This window comes from Pteronotus mesoamericanus, unplaced genomic scaffold (genome assembly GCF_021234165.1).
Source record: "Pteronotus mesoamericanus isolate MK-2021 breed Mesoamerican mustached bat unplaced genomic scaffold, CSHL_Meso_final scaffold_118, whole genome shotgun sequence".
In the NCBI taxonomy this organism is placed as follows: Eukaryota; Metazoa; Chordata; class Mammalia; order Chiroptera; family Mormoopidae; genus Pteronotus; species Pteronotus mesoamericanus.
In genome coordinates this window covers 15,215,612-15,231,801 of record NW_026555301.1, presented here as the reverse complement: position 1 = coordinate 15,231,801, position 16,190 = coordinate 15,215,612, and positions in this window count along the sequence as shown.

The following is a 16,190-nucleotide window of genomic DNA, read 5'->3' as shown; positions in this document are numbered from 1 at the left end:
TTCTCATCATGTAAAAAAGTTATAACTGTGAGGTGTTGAATGTGTTAGTCAACTTTGTTGTGATTATTTTGCTGCAATAATATACAAGTACCAAATCATTGTGTTGTATATCTTAAACATACACAATGTTATATGTCAATTATACATCAACACATCTAGTGGAAAGAAGAACCTTTGGAATGCTTGTTGAATACAGACTGCTAGGCCCTGCCTCGAGGTGTTTTCTTTTTTTAAAAAATTAATTCTCACCCAAAGATGTATTTTTATTGATTTTAGAGAGAGAGAGAGAGAGAGAGAAACATCTATGTGAGAGAGATACATCTATAGGTTGCCTCCCATATACAACCTAAGTGGGGCTTGAACTTGCAACCTACATATGTGCCTTGACCAGGGAGCGAACCTGCAACATTTTGGTGTATGGGACAACAGTGCAACCAACTGAAACACCCAGCCAGGACCATCCCTTGGGTTTTCGATTTAGTAGGCCTGAGAATTTCCACTTCTAACAAACTCCCAGGTAGGGCTGATGCTGCTGGCTTGGTGCTCACACTTTAAAAATCGCTGATATGGAAGCTGACCCCTGAAGATTTAAATGCAGTTTTGTCTTAGTTTGGTTTCCCTGAGGAGCAGAAACTGAGGCAAAGATGCCAGGGCAGGGGTTTTATTTGAAAGATGACCGCAGGAAGCTCTGGAAGGGGAATGGGGATGTTAGAGGGTGAAGGAAAGGAAGGAGATAAAGGTCGTGTCAGTGACCTAATACCTTCTGTGGCAAAATTCCACTGGGTGGAGAATGTGTCTCTGAGATCCCCCAACTGGGGGCACCCGAGTGTTACTCCTCTCAGCTGTTGTCTGTGGGCTCTACCTGCTCAGCACTGGCCCAGGCTGGGCAGCTCCGGGTCAGTGATCAGCCTCTCAGGCCAAGAGTCAGTGCTTGTGGTCTGGTCAAGGCTGCCTGGAATCAGCAGGACCTTGGGTGGGCCACTGGCAGGCATTGCCACATAGGCCTTCTAGTAACTTATGTTCCGTTAGGGAAAACAAATTATACATAGACATTTAAAATAATTCTACATGGAGAATATTAAAATCTAAAAATAAATTGCCATGTTACAAACTTTCCTGTGTGATTTTGGAACATTGGAACATTGGAACATTTGTTGTTTTATGCTCAAGCATTTTAATTCTCTAGGAAAGAAAGACACCTTCCTTTGGCTTCAGACTTTTCCATTAGAAACTGGCCACCATGGAAACAGGATACCTGTTTCCAAAATTAGGACGGAAACCATGGAACCCTCCCAACACGCCTCTCCTACATGTACATCACCACCTCCACAGTCATTACCACCACCACGGATGTGTGAACACATGTACGCATACACACAGGCACACACACAGTTACTGGGCTTGCTGACTCCTCCCTTTTTTCTTTCTCCAAAGCCATGGGCTCTTTGGCTGGCCAGATTCCTCCCGCCATTGCTGTCCACTCGCCCAGGGAAACTGACCTCTGTAGAGCCCCAGCTTGGTCTTCTTCCCTGTTGCCCAGCACACCTAGTCTGAGTGGGCTGGGGCACTCAGAAGGGGGTGTTAGACTGCACTAAATTTTATCAGACTGCTGAGCTTACAGGCTGTTTGACCTTAAGACAAGTTGCATTGCCTCTTAAATCTCAAAATTCTCATCAGTGAAAGTGGGAGAGTGATTGTTTCCTCTTTGCAGAATTGTTGCAAGAATTAAATGCCTTACATATCCTAAGTGTTCACCAAATATTAGCCTCTAAAACAGTGAGTTCAATTTCACAGAGTTGTCATAAGGATTAAATAATATGATATGCCTATAAAGTGACCAATGCAATTCTCAGCGCACAGTAAACACTTCAGAAGCAGTAGATGTTATTAATGATCACTACTCTGTGGGAGTAACTGTGAAATGAGTACTTGCCTCCATGTTGTGCTAAATTCAATTCTGGTGGAGTCTGATCCTAAAATGTGCCTGCCCTCTTAGGGTTTACTCAGTCCTTGAAGCCAGGACTTGCTCCTGCCTGTCACCGTGAGCACATGGGCAGCAATTGGTGGCCTCAGGATGTTGAGCAGGGACCCCCAGCAACCTCTTCACTACTACATTCCTGCCTGAAGGTAGTAATTCCTTGCTCATAATAAATATACTTTGCTGTATGAACACACACTATAGCAAGCTGTAAGGAATTAAATAAATATTTCACTGTCTTTGCAGACCATTAAATTACTCAAATTTTAGTGTTTGTTATATTATGAAAAGAAGCTTTTAATTTAATAGGTTCCACAAAAATAAGTAATTTATGGACATGTTTTCAAATTTTTTGAAGGTAGATGAGCTAGTAAAACAATGTGTTAAGAAAACTCGTCCACGTCCCAGTTTGGGGATTCAGGGCATGAGGACTTGCAGCCCTCCCAGCAGATTGGGTCTGGGATTGACTGCCTCCTCTAGGGGTGGCCGGTTCCTGTCCCTGACCGACACAGGATGAATTCCTCACCCTCTTAGTTAAAAAGCCAGCAGGACCAAAATAGGCACCTACAAATATGTATTTCTAATTCTTCTCCAACATCAAATTAGAGACTTCCTGTAAACACGTTATAAATCCAGAAGGGAAACATGTTATTGTATTCTCCTTGCATCTTATCACCTGGCAAAAGCATGGTCAATATCTGCTGAATTGCTAGAGATATCTGATACAAGGCATGAAATGCCTGCACTTGTGTCTACAGAGAGGCGACAGAGATGATGTGGGAGGTGTTTAGGCTTCTCTGACCCCTGGGATTACTGTGTTGATAGTTTGGCAGAGTTTATTCAAGGTATTTATTGTCAGAGGGAATCAAATCTATTTTAAGGTATAATTTACAAATATAAGGAATGCATATCCTAATGATACGGCTTGATGATTCTGTGCCTATCTATGCAGCCATCATCCAGATCAACATTTAGGATATGTCCGTTGCCTCAGAAAGTTCTTTTAGGTACTCTCCCACCCCGCCCCCAGGTAACTACTATTTTGCTGTCTGGCATCAAAATTCTTGGGCTTTGAGATTATATAGTATATATTCTCATGTGTCTGGCTTCTTTTGTTTAACATAACATTTTTTAGATTCACTCATGTTGTTGCATATACCAGTAGTTCCTTCTTTTTTATAATTGAGTAGTATTCCATTATATGGATATACCACAGTTCGTTTATCCATTCGTCACTTGATGGATAGTTGGTTTGCTTTTAATTTTTGGCCATTATGAATAAAACTGATCTGAACTTTGTTCTACAAGAGTTTTTTGGGGGTTGGGCATATATACTCCTTTCTCTTGAATACGTATCTAGGAGTGCTATTATTGATGGGTCATATGGTTAAGTGTATAACTAACTTTATTAGAAAATGCCAAATAGTTTTCCAAAACGATTATACCATTTTGTACCCCATTAGCAATGCATGACAATTCCAGTTGTTCCACATTTTGCCAAGTTCAGCTTTTAAAAAAGTCCATTAATGTTCTGCTTCCTGCACTTGCAGAAGACACTTGCCACTTATGGGGGCGCCTCCTAAATACCTATTAAGCATATTTACTTTAATTATTACAGCAAGCTTACCAAGTAGGTATTTTTCTTTTTCATTTACAGATGATGAAAGTGGAATAAATATTCACATTCTCACAGCTAAGAAGGTGACACATGAAGATTCAGTCTGTGATCTTAGCTTTGGGGGCAGCTAAGGGGAGAGGCAGCAGGAGCCTCGAAGAGCACCTCTACCCTCCTGCTAAACTTGCTGTTCTTGGGTGAGGGCTGAGGCCCAAGGACTCATGTTTACAAAGCGGTGTGGCCTCATTTATCTCTGTAGTCAGATACCAAGTGAGCCTGATGAGAAGTTAACTTGTCTTGAAGACCTGCAAGAAAAATGACATTATTTATGATGCTTATTTCTTTTTAACCTGTGCGAACACAGATTTCAGTTTCTAACATCACACTGAAATTGGTTTTGCCAATGTAGAAAATAACTAAAACAAAAAAGTGAGAAGCCTCTGTGAAATTACCTTGAATGTTTTCACACTGGCAATTCTGCAGCGGAGATCTTCCACGATGTTTAAAAGAACCAGGGCAAGGGCCGTGGGCAGATGAGTTTGGAGACTAAAGTTTTCTGAAGTCAATAGTTGTGATACAGGTCAGTTAGTAGAGTTTGCTTCTCTAACATGGTGCATTAGTCAGGGTTCTCCAGAGAGACAGAACCAACAGAATGTGTGTGTGCGCGCCCGTGAATATTTATTACAAAGAATTTGATCATGGAATTATGGAAGCTGATATTTTGTACCCACAATTGGCTGGCTGCAAACTGGAGGCCAAAAGAAGCTATAGAGTAGTTCAGCCTGAATCCAAAGACCTGAGAACCAGGGGCGGTGATGGTGTAAATTCCGGTTGAAGGACTGGAGAGGACCAATATCCCAGCTCAACAGGCAGGCAAAGAAGGGACTGATTCTCCCCTCTTCCACCTTTTGTTCTATTCAGGGACTGGATTAGGCCCACCCACACTGGGGATGGAAATCTGCTCCACTAAATCCGTGCATTCAGATGCTAATCTCAACCGGAAACATCCCTACAGGCACACCTAAAAATAATGTTTAACCATATCTGGGCATTGCTGGTCCAATCGAGTTGACACATATAATCAACCATCAAAAATAGAATCTGTAGCAGGTATGGCCTGAGCAAACAATGCCACAGTCCTAGGACAAATAGAAAGATCATTTGGTTTTTGTCAATACAATATATGACACAATTCATTTTTAAGTCAGGGCAAAAATCTGACTTTTGTTCATCAATTTCTAGGCACCAGGTGCTTACATATATTCTCTTATTCAATCTCCACCCTGCCCTGTAAGGGAGAGATTTTTATCTTCATTTTTCAGATGAGGAGGTTGAGGCTCAGAGAGGTCAGATAACTTTCCCATTGTCACACAGCAGGAGCAGAGGTACAATTTCATTCAGATCTGTCTGACTTCAAAGCCAGGACTCAGTCCATTATATGATGCTGTCTCTCTAAAACAGAAGTTTTTGTTACACATTTAGATAAATTAGGTTATTTGCTTTTAAAAAAAAAGCATGACTGTTTAAAAAGTCAGAAAGTCCATTGATGTACAATATGAATCAATGTTTTACAAAAATTATACTTAATATTTTTTGAACAACATTCATTATTTTTATGAGGTACTTTCATCTACAAAAGAGCATGAATCTATGGACTGAGGAACATGAACAATAATATGAGTTTAAATAGAAAATTAACAGCTTTTTACCAAGATTCTTTTTTTAAAAAAGATCTTATTTATTTACTTTTAGAGAGGGGGGAAGGGACAGAAAGAGAAAAAGGAGAGAATCATTGATATGCAAGAGAAACATTGACAGGTTGCCTCTCACATGCACCCCAACTGGGCACCAGGCCACAACCCAGGCATGTGCTTGACTGGGAATCAAACTAGTGACCTTTTGCTTTGTGGGATGACACTCAACTAACTGAGCTACTCCGATCAGAATGTTTCACCAAGATTCTAAAGAAAAAACAAAAATTCCAATTGTCTGGGCTCTAACTAATCAAGACCCTCAATTAAGCAGACCTCTTTTATACCTGCAACAGTAAATTATGAAAAGGAAACAGGAAAACATTTTTCAATCTCAGCTCCTGGTGTGTATCAGGGTTTGCTCCCATCCAGTGGAGCTCCTATATCTACTAAATCTCTGTGAATAATCTTTTAATTGGCATTCAGGAATGATAGCCAAGAATTACTGCTGAACTTTCTGTCCTCAGAGAAAGATTCCACTGTGCTCACTCTTCTGTACATTCAAAGACAGGAGAATGGAGTAGTTCATTTTAGAAATGTTTCAGTCACAGGGATCGAAGCAAAAGGATTACTTACTTAACTCTCAGTTACCTTGAACATGGAATTAATCAAAATACCCCGATGCCCAAACATTTATCTTGATCAAGTTTTTGCTGTGCTCCCAGATGTGTGTGTGTGTGTGTGTGTATGTGTGTGTGTGTGTGTCTTTTTAATCGAATGCATGCTTCTGGCGACATTGGCAAGTACAGAAGATGAGGCTGAGAGACAGACTGTGACCTGAGCCGACCTGAGCCCATGAACCAAAGGCTCTGCAGGTCAGAGTAAAGGAGAAGTTGGAAGGAAGCCAAATGCAGCACCAGTTAGCCTCCCACAATTAGTCACCTGGCATATGCTAATTATTTTTAAGCTGGGGAAGCATGCATGCTCACATTTATTTGTGAAAGCCATCATAAATGCTTCCTTTGCCACTGAGGAGGGGGTAGAGCTGGGCTGCCCCTCCCGCTGGTGATGGTTTATCCATAGGGGAGCTCAAAGTCTAATATTTTGTTCCTGAGAGGTTTGCTTTGTGGTTTTGCTGTTGCCATTTGTTTTACCATGGCCATTTGTTTTACCATCTGAAGTGCTAAGTGTACTCATTTCTAGTTTGTAAAGTGAAGGCGGCATTTTGGTTCAAATCCCCTGAGGAATGAAAGCGGAAAGAAGGAAATGGGACATGCATTAATCTCACACACCAAAAGCAAACATAATTGTGAGAATCCAGGTTGGGGCGTGTGCAGGGCTCTGAGAGCCACTGACCGAGTGGTGTCCTTGGAATAATTAGAATGTATGACTCATTACACTTCTTGTTCAAGAGAATTCGCCCAGGGATTCAGGCAGGCATCTTGGGAAATTTTATCCTGCCTTTCAGGCTATGTAAGTAACCTAGGAGGTCCTGAAATGGTACGTTTCTGAATCTCTGTGGCAAATTTGACAAAAACATAAATATTCTTTGAGTGCCAAGTGTGCTCCAGACTACATGTAAGGAGTCCAACAACAGATAACCAGGGCCCCTAACCCCAGCTGGCCCATTTAAAAGTTCAGTGACACCTGCTAAGCTGAGCCCACCAGTCTTGGAGAGGTAGCCTTGCAGAGTTCTTGTCTCCAAGGAGTGACGTCAGGGCACAACACGAAACCAGCTCACAGGCTTCTCGTAGGAGCTATTGGTCAAGACCATGTTACAGATGTGGATAAGAACAAGTGCTTGTTACCGTATGGGACACCAGGACTACTAGTCCTGGCACTGCTAGTAGCAGTATAAATTTATTCACAGCCATTTGGATTGTATGGCAATTTGGTAATATTTAATGAAATTAAACATGCCCGGACTGATGACCTTACCTACATTTCCCAGAGCAACTCTTGCAGGCATCTTAAGAGAATGTATGCTGGATTTTATTTCAGCATTGTATAGGAATGGCGACTAAATGATAACCTGGTGTCCCTCACTAGAGCTGTGGACAGGTGATAGGTGTGGACACCTACTATGAAATCCTATGAAGCCAGGAGGTGCCACCAACCAAATGTGCCTATAGCCACATGCAGAGAATAGTATGGAGTGAAAATAACTAAACAATTTAAGAGGCAGAACCAGAATTATAATAAATAACAATTTTGTAAATTAAAAACACATACTCATAAAAGTATTTACATGGATACATGCATATTTAAATATAAATATATTTTTGGATCATGATGAAGGGGAAAAATAAATAAAAACCATGTATGGACCAATGTTGATAGTGCCAAAGAGTATTATTATAATGACTAGTGGGGGAAATTAACCCAACTTTCTATGCCTAAGGTCAACAAATGAGGGATTGTATGGAACGGAGCAGAAATAATAGGATGTGGTCCCATCTTCAGTGTGCGAATCAGGATGCAAACTACTTCTCCCAGGGCAATTTGTGACGTTCTGTTCTTGTCCGAGGAACTCTAAGGTGATTCTCCTTGAAAAACACAAGGCTGTGCTTTAAAAAAATCATTTATTTCTCGGTGGGAGAGAAAAAGATGGCGGAGGAGTGAAAGGGAGTCACGCTGACCTCCTCCCAAAACCAAACTGGAATTGCAACTAAATAATGGAGTAATCACCTGGAAAGCAGTGGAGCGATAGTGGGAGAGGAGCCTTGGTGCCGCGGACAGCGGATTCGACTCTCACACATCCCAACGGGTGAGAATTGCGGTGGAGGCTCGAGAGGGTGGGCTGGGTGCCCACGGGCACTGGCACCAGAGGGACATTGAAACGGCCAGTTAGCGTCCCCCCGGGAAGAACGGGGTCTGAATCATAAACAGGAACCCCTAAACTACAGCCGCTAAAGCCGAGAAAATACAGACAAAACACAACCCCAAAAAGCTTAGGGGCACTCTCTGCCAGAGACAGGTGGCTGGGGATGCAAAAAGACATTTAAAGGGCAAACGCAAAAGTTGCAGCGGCAGCCACCCTCCTTGATCGCTGGGTACAGGCGGCAGCAGGGTGGGCTGGTGCCTGGGAAAAGACTGGTCAGTAGATGATTGGATCAAAAAATTATGGTACATATACACAATGGAATATTACGCAGCAGAAAGGAAAAAAGAAGTACTAAACTTCGCAACAGCATGGATGGAACTGGAGAGCATCATGCTAAGCGAAATAAGCCAGGGGGCGAAAGACAAATACCATATGATCTCACCTATAAGCGGAACCTAACCAACAATGCAAAGAAGCAAGGCAAATATGACCAGCAACACTGAAAGGAAAAGAAATCAACAGAGACAAGAGGGAAGGGGGGGGGCAGGGAAAGGGAAGGGAAGGGGAAAGTCAAGGAACATATAGCAAGGACTCATGGACAAAACCAAAGGGGAAGAGCTGAGGGAGGGAAGGTGGGAGGGGGCAAGGGAAAGAGGGGGGGAAGGCAGAGACAAATGTATTTAAAAAGTAAATAAATTAATAAAAAAAAAATAAATAAATAAATAAAATAAAATAAAAAAAAAAGAATCATTTATTTCTCAATGGTTCAAAACAACCCATGCTTCATGTCCATCGCAGCTTGCCTGGGGGCTGTGCTCTGCATGAAACACTCCAGGAACCAGACCCTGGAACAGTCACACCAGAGTGATACTGGACTCTGTGGCAGAAGAAAGGAGACCTCAGATGAATTGCACATTGGTTCTCAATTTTCTTCCGTATAGAATAGGGATTTTACTACCTATCTCATGAACTTGCTGCAAGCACATGTGAGATGGTGCAGTGAACGAGCTTAATGGGTCTGATACCCAGTGAGCCCTCAGTAAATTGTGGTTGGTTGCCACTGCTGTTGTTATGATTTCCGTAATTTCATTTCCTTTTCTGACTCTTCCCTCTGGATCCATCCTCCACACTAGCCCTGCTTTAATCTTCTTAAACATGGCTCTCCTCACATTCCCACTGAGGTCAAAGGCATACATTGATTCCCATGGGTACAGTCTTTGCCTAGACTCCTGCTTGTGTGTGTAGCATTTATGTTTTGGGTGCCACTCTCCCTCTGCTAGTTGGACCTTGCCTGCAAGCTCATTGACCTTTATCTAAGGACCACCCAAACTGAACCTCAATCTAATCTTCAACCACAGTGGTTACAGCTTTCTTTAATCCAGACGAACCTGAATGCAGTGTGAACTACTCTTATGCTCATTCATTCCTTGCATTTTTGTGTTGAAGATACCAAAAACTGTGCAATAAAATAACTAAGATTGTTTAGTTGGTGATGTGTGCTAGAGAGAACACTTAATATGATGATTGGACAGAGAGTGCTGGGGCAAGGTAAGCTAAATTGGTCAGGGAAGGAGGAATGATGACTAAATGAAGAGGAAACAGCCTTGTAAAGTTCTGGAAGAGCATTCCAGACAGATGGCGACAAGTATCATGTTAAGGAATGTAAAGGAAGGCTGAGTGAGTCAAGCTTAGTGAACAAGGAGAAAGTGGTAAGAGAAGAAGCAGCAAAGAAAAATAGAGAGACAGATCATTAAAAGAATGTAAGACAATGAAAAGCCTTTCAAAGGTTGAATACTTTTGCTGGTCTGTGCAAGGCCAATGTCTTCAGTATCCACATAACCAGATCTAATCACCCTTCAAGGCCCAATTCAAATGCACTTTCTCCTCTCCTCCAGCTCTTGTAAAAAGCAGTTTTCCTGCCTCTAAATTCACAGGATAATTTACCTCGCCCAATGGTTTGCATCCTTTTGCCTGGAGAAATGCTTCTCCAGTGGCTCAATGATTTCATTTCTGTAAAACAAAATGTGTATTATTAAAAGATATTCAAGCATTATGCATCTCTTTAGTAGTAGTAAAAGTAGTAATGTCTACATATAACTTTAAAATAATAAAAGACCAGCTTCAGAAAATCAGACAAAAATATTTTTAGAAAATGAAACAGGGCATTCAATGTATTTGGTGCAAAGATCTGGTTTGGATAGTCTTTTTCAAAAAAGTATTTTAGCCAGAACCCTTGTCACATTCTCCACAAGACTTTATTCCTTTTATATTTCTGCATATTCGGCTGAGTAAGAAAGCTTAGCTAAGAAAATAACAGCAGCATGTTTTTTAGTTGTTGTTTCTAATGACATTCCTTTATGGCTGTCTGAGTTTGACTTTTTTTCCCCAAATACAAAGAAAATAAAACAAAACAAAGAGAACCCTGTAAAATTAAATCATGCTGGGCATTTCTAGGCCTGAATATATGATTGTTTCATTTTTCTTATATAGTTCACTCGCTTTCTAATCTTAATTAACGACTGTAGAAAGCTTCAGAATTTGTTTAGTTTTTCTGGTCACATTGTGCCTGGGGCTTAATTCCCTTACTCAAGCACACAGTTGCTATTGTTTATTAATATTCACTGAACATCAACAATGCACTTAGATGTCACTGGGAAACCAGAATTTGCTATGATCACTTTCTAGTGAATTCAACCTCTGAATGCGACAAGATTCAATCCAAGGAGGCAGGCTGTTTCCGGAAAGAAAGGATGGCATCATGACACGGGCTTAAGGTGGTGCAGTGTGCTACGCTGACTCTGATGTTTGTGGGTCTTATGATATTTCCAGGTGTGCAATTCACTTCGCTTGTTTTCAGAAGAAGAAATAGTGAGCTGAAAAGAGGGTTGGTGGCGTGTGAATCACTGGGGGTGCATTCTCAGGCTGCAGAAGAAATGTTCTCCAACCTTGATGAGAAGTAAGACTTGAATCTAAGAATTTAGTTGTGTCTTGACTGTGGGTGTGAATGACTGAATAAGAGAATGAGAAGGGGAAAGGAAAGGGCATGAGGGCAGACCCTTTGACAGCACTAAGCCTGGGGGATGGGAGCAAGAAGAGGAGCCCTCAATATCAAGGTTACAATTTGTAGCGATATTAGATAATAGCAAAAAGTCTGGGAAGGGGAAGTTTTGTTTATTAAAAAGTTTCTTTTTATTGAATTACAATTTTCAGTGAAATTTACAGAGGTCAAGTATACAAGTTCAACAAGTTTTGACAAATGCTTATATGCATATGACCGACACGTCTGTCAAGATATATAATGGTTCCACCACCCAGAAATTTCCTTTCATCCCTAAGTAGCCAATTCCTATTCCACACTCTCTCACCCACCTCAGAGGGCACCACAGTTCTGATATCTATCTCCATAACTTAGTTTTGCCTGTTCTTGAACTTCGCATAAATGCAGTCACATAATACCTACCCTTTGATGTCTGTCTTCTTTCACTCAGCATGTTTTTGAGTGCCATTGATGGCATTGTATGTACTAGCTTTTATAATCTGAGTAATATTCCACAGTATTGCTTTACTGTACTTTAAAAATCTATTCTCCTTGTGGTAATTTTTTTTTTCTCAGTCTTGGCTGCTATAAATAAAGCAGCTGTGAACAGTGTTATACAAGTCTCTCTTTTTTTAATATTTATTTCTCTTGGGAAACAGCTAAGAGCAACATTGCTAGGTAGAATACGGTTATATTTTTAGCGTTATAAGAAACTGCCAGAGAGTTTTGCAAACTGGTTGTACCATTTCACATCCTGCCGGCAATGTGTGTGAGTTCTGGTTGTTTTGCATATCATTTCTCCAAATTAGGTATTGTCAGTCTTTCAAATTTTCATTCCCCTACTACTTTTTCATGTGCTTCTTGGCTGTTTTTCTGCCCATGGGTTTTTGGGTTTTTTGACACTTTTTTATTGGTGGTTTTCCTTCATATTATTATTAAGTTGTAAGTGTTCTTTACATATTCTGTATACTAGTTCTTTGTCAGAAATACCTAAAAAGAATATTTCTGATAGTTAATGGTTTGCCAATTTATTTTCTTCACGATTCTTTTTCATTGAACAGAAGTTTTTAATTTTGATAAAGACCAATTTCTCGCTTTTTTCTTGGGGAGTTAATATTTTTTTAGATCTTGTCTAAGGAATCTTTGCTTACTTCAAGGCCACAAAGGTTCTCAATACGTCTTCTTCTAGAGACTTGTCGATTTAGCTATTGTGTCTAGGTATAATTAATTTGGGGTTGTAAAAGCTACAGGTGTGAAGCAGGGGTTAAGGTTTCCTTCTGTCCCATATTATTTTCCTTTGTTCTGACACCACTTGTGGGAAGACTTTCCTTTCTCCTCTGGTTTTCTCTGGAGCCTGGTAAGGCCAGCATTTGACTAGGAGGAAGTCACTGGTAACCTCAAAGGAAAAAAAGTAGAGAGTCTGGAGAGATGCCAAGAAAAGGGAACAGAAGAGCCTTACTAAGACAGGAAAGAATTTTAAGAGCACTAGATTATACAGCCTGAAATATAGGAAGCAGATACGATGGAGAGAGTACAGAGGTATAGACCACATAACTGAAGAACTCGGCTATAAAACGAAAAGTTAATATAGGACAGCAATTCAAATAATCATGCCCAGGTCCAGATATCAGAAGGATATTTGTCATCAGGCAATGGGTTAGGAAAATAATAAGGTTAAAGTGGGACTTTAAAGGGCTTTGGTTGGAAAATGGCTCAGCGGGCCCCCCTTTCACAGGAGCCTGCCGCTAACAGAAAGTTCTCTGGCATTACATTGAACCCAGAGGAACTTACTAGGAAATACACATTTATTGTGTAAATGTGTATTCAACATAAAAGACTTTCTGGCAAAAATATGTATGTACAGGACAGCAGTCCCAATTAAATGTCTGGTCGGCCAGACAGGCTGAGAGCGGAGCACCCAGGAGCAGCTGGCTGGGTCTGCCACTGGGAAGACACGAGGCACATTCCAGGGCTAACGGAACAGCGGGAAGACTCAGTGCCCTCGAACATTTCACACGATGGACAGAAGAGATACAGACAGCTACCAGCACCTGCCTTTTCTACAGGAAGCTTTTCCTGAAACATGTACATGGTTGAGGCGGACAGTACAAATGTTTTCTTCAAATCTTTATTTTAATGGAGTGCTGTAGACTCTAGCTGCTCTTCTGGTCCCACAAGGGACACGTTAAGGGCCTATTACAATTAGCTGTTAAGCCCCAAAGCAGCTACTAGCAAGAAGGAAAGAAAAGGATCACAGCATTTACTGATTGTTAACTGTATGCCAGGCAGGACTGTCACATACAGTGGTACAGGCTGTGCGCTGCACAGCTGCATGACAGCAGGAGACAGTTTCCGTCCTAGCTTGGTGCTGCGTAATCTGGTGGCCTTGGTATCATGTTGCTCTGCTTTTTGCAAAAGCGCGTTCCCTGAGCCTTTTCATCCACCCTATGAGATTTCCATTACTAGGCCCATTTGGTAGATGAGAAAACCGAGGCCCAGAGAGGTAAAGCCACTTGGCCAAAGTCACTCAGATGGCAAGTAGCAGAGCTATAACTTTTAGATCTGTTGGTTCCAAAACTTTACATCTCTGTGGTCGTAAAATGTTAAACTGACAAGGTTCATCTCTAGAAGACAGGTAAGTAGACTGTTTGGGATGGGACAAGTAGCCTTTGGGAATGATACGGAATGAAAAAGGCCATTGGACTGGAGATGGAAGGGATAGGGGAGCAGGAACTGCAAGGGTGGCTAGGAGGAGATGGAGAGAAATCCTGGGTTGGCAGAGGCTGGAGGAGCAGATGGCCCGGCAACCGAGTGCACCGACCCGTGTGGGAGAGAAAGCAGTTAGCTCCAAAGTGCTACAACCGGCCCTGCCATGACTGGCTCAGGAAAACCCCCCATTTGTTGAGCCACTGAATTAGGGAATCTGAGATAGGGGCTATAGGGAGCTGTCCTGTTGCTCAGAAACTGGGGCGGAAATACCCAGAGCTCCTTGGGAAACTTCTGTGTCCCCTGAGGAAGGCAACCTGGCTCAGAGGAAAACATAAAGGTTTACAATATGGAGGTCAAATTCTGATTTACTAGGTGTGAGACTGGGAGATATTAAATTTCAGTTTCTCATCTGTAAAACAGGATTATAGTATCACCCTGAAAAATTATTCTAATGATTAAATGAAGCAATAAACTCTAGTTACTCTATGGCTTGGGGCACGTATGATCAGGCATGGTCGTGGTAATGCGTCCACTCACCAAATCTTTGAAAGCCTTGGCTTACAGGTCACTGCGTTAGCTTATGTTGTCCTTCAGGTCCAGCATTGGGAAAGGCGTGGGAGCTAGGGAGTCATCTTATTCTACAGCAGGCTATTTATTCTCATTTAAAAAATTTTTCTTTATGTGTTACTACTCTATGTCTTTTCTTCAGCACGTCACGTATATCAGAATAGCACCCTACAGTGGCTCCAAGGACAGGCAGAGCTGTGTCATCTCAAGTCCTGGCCTGAGAGATTCCAACTGTGAGCCCCTAAAAGGGAGGAGTTGGATCTTGTTTATTTTTGCATCTTCAAAACTTGGAACCTATAAGCCCCTCCATAAATGCTGACTGGATGAATAGCCAGTTAGCACGCCCACTTGCTTGGGCCCTGCACTTCAGACCTGAGGCTGGTGAGTTTCTGTGGATGTGAATGAAGAGGCATGGCTGGCCAGTGTGCTACCGTGGGATAGGAAACCTGGCTTTAGTTATGGGCCTCGGAACCAGACTGTCATTGCAAGCCATCCCCGGTGGGTGCTTTATACATGCATTGAAGCCGTAAACTGGATGAGCAGATGCCTGGCGGTAGCACGCTGCCTGCTTTTTAGATGGCAGCTGTGCCTAGTGGGCACCTGAAGCACACGTCCTCATTGCATATGAGCTGCTCTGTCGGGCACAGAAATAAACCTTCCGTTTTCCTGAGCAGTGGAAAAACAGAGCTCTTGAAAAGCAATGGGTAAATAAGCAGTGTTGCACTGTGGAGAACCCTCCCTGTCCTGTCTCCTCGCAAAGCAGGATGGGTCTGGCTCTGCTCTTTCATCTGGATTAATCACTGGTCAGTGCCAAAGTGACTAGTTAAACACTTATGGGAAGAAGTCAGATCCACAAGGTTAAACAGTAAAACTTAGGGGATATCTCCTAAGCAGAAATGAGGTAGGATATGAAGAATGCTTTCAGACTTCCAGTAAATGTATTGCTAAAATATTCAGCCATTTGGATATTGCCATGTTATCAATCCAATTAACCTTGCTTCAAGCTACCAACTGTGTTCGGGGATACTGATGTGTTACAAAGCAATATGAACTATCCTGCTGCTGATTATGATCCTAGATCACAGAGAAAATATAGCTCTTGAGTTTCAGAGTTGTGAAAAGAAGTGAAATTCAACACTCAAGTTATAAAAGCAATGATAATCTATGATTTGGTTGCAAACAAATATGATTTCTGGTTTTTCAGCCACATAAATTTGTCAAAATCATCAGTATGAGGGACTCTGTATACCGATTAGTAGTGATAATGGGAAATGAGTTTTAATAATCTGCAGTTGAAACAACCCTGCTAGTATTGAAATAAAATTGGTCCACTGAAATGATTTCTTGAAAAAAGGTTATTTTTTTAATAACATCCACTAAATTTTATCATGTTTTTTCAATTGCTTTATATAAATAGAGAAACAGATGTTTCTCCTACAGCAACTGTTTTCTAAAAATTAGATTTGCTGCTAAAGGTAAGAAGTATAAGGAAAGATTGTGCCAAATATAAAAAGTATTATAAATCCTATCCTTGCTGTATTTGAACATTTTCATATATTGATTTTATAAATATTTTACTATAAAAAAGACACATGGGGGAGAAATTGCCAAAATATCTTGGTAACTATTAAGTTTTTGGTTTTACTTCAACTTGATGTATCTATCTATTCATCTATTTATCTATCTATACATGTAATAAGAACATTTCTCACAACTCACTGCATTGGTAACTCTTCTACAAATATGACTGTGGCTGAAATTATTATTAA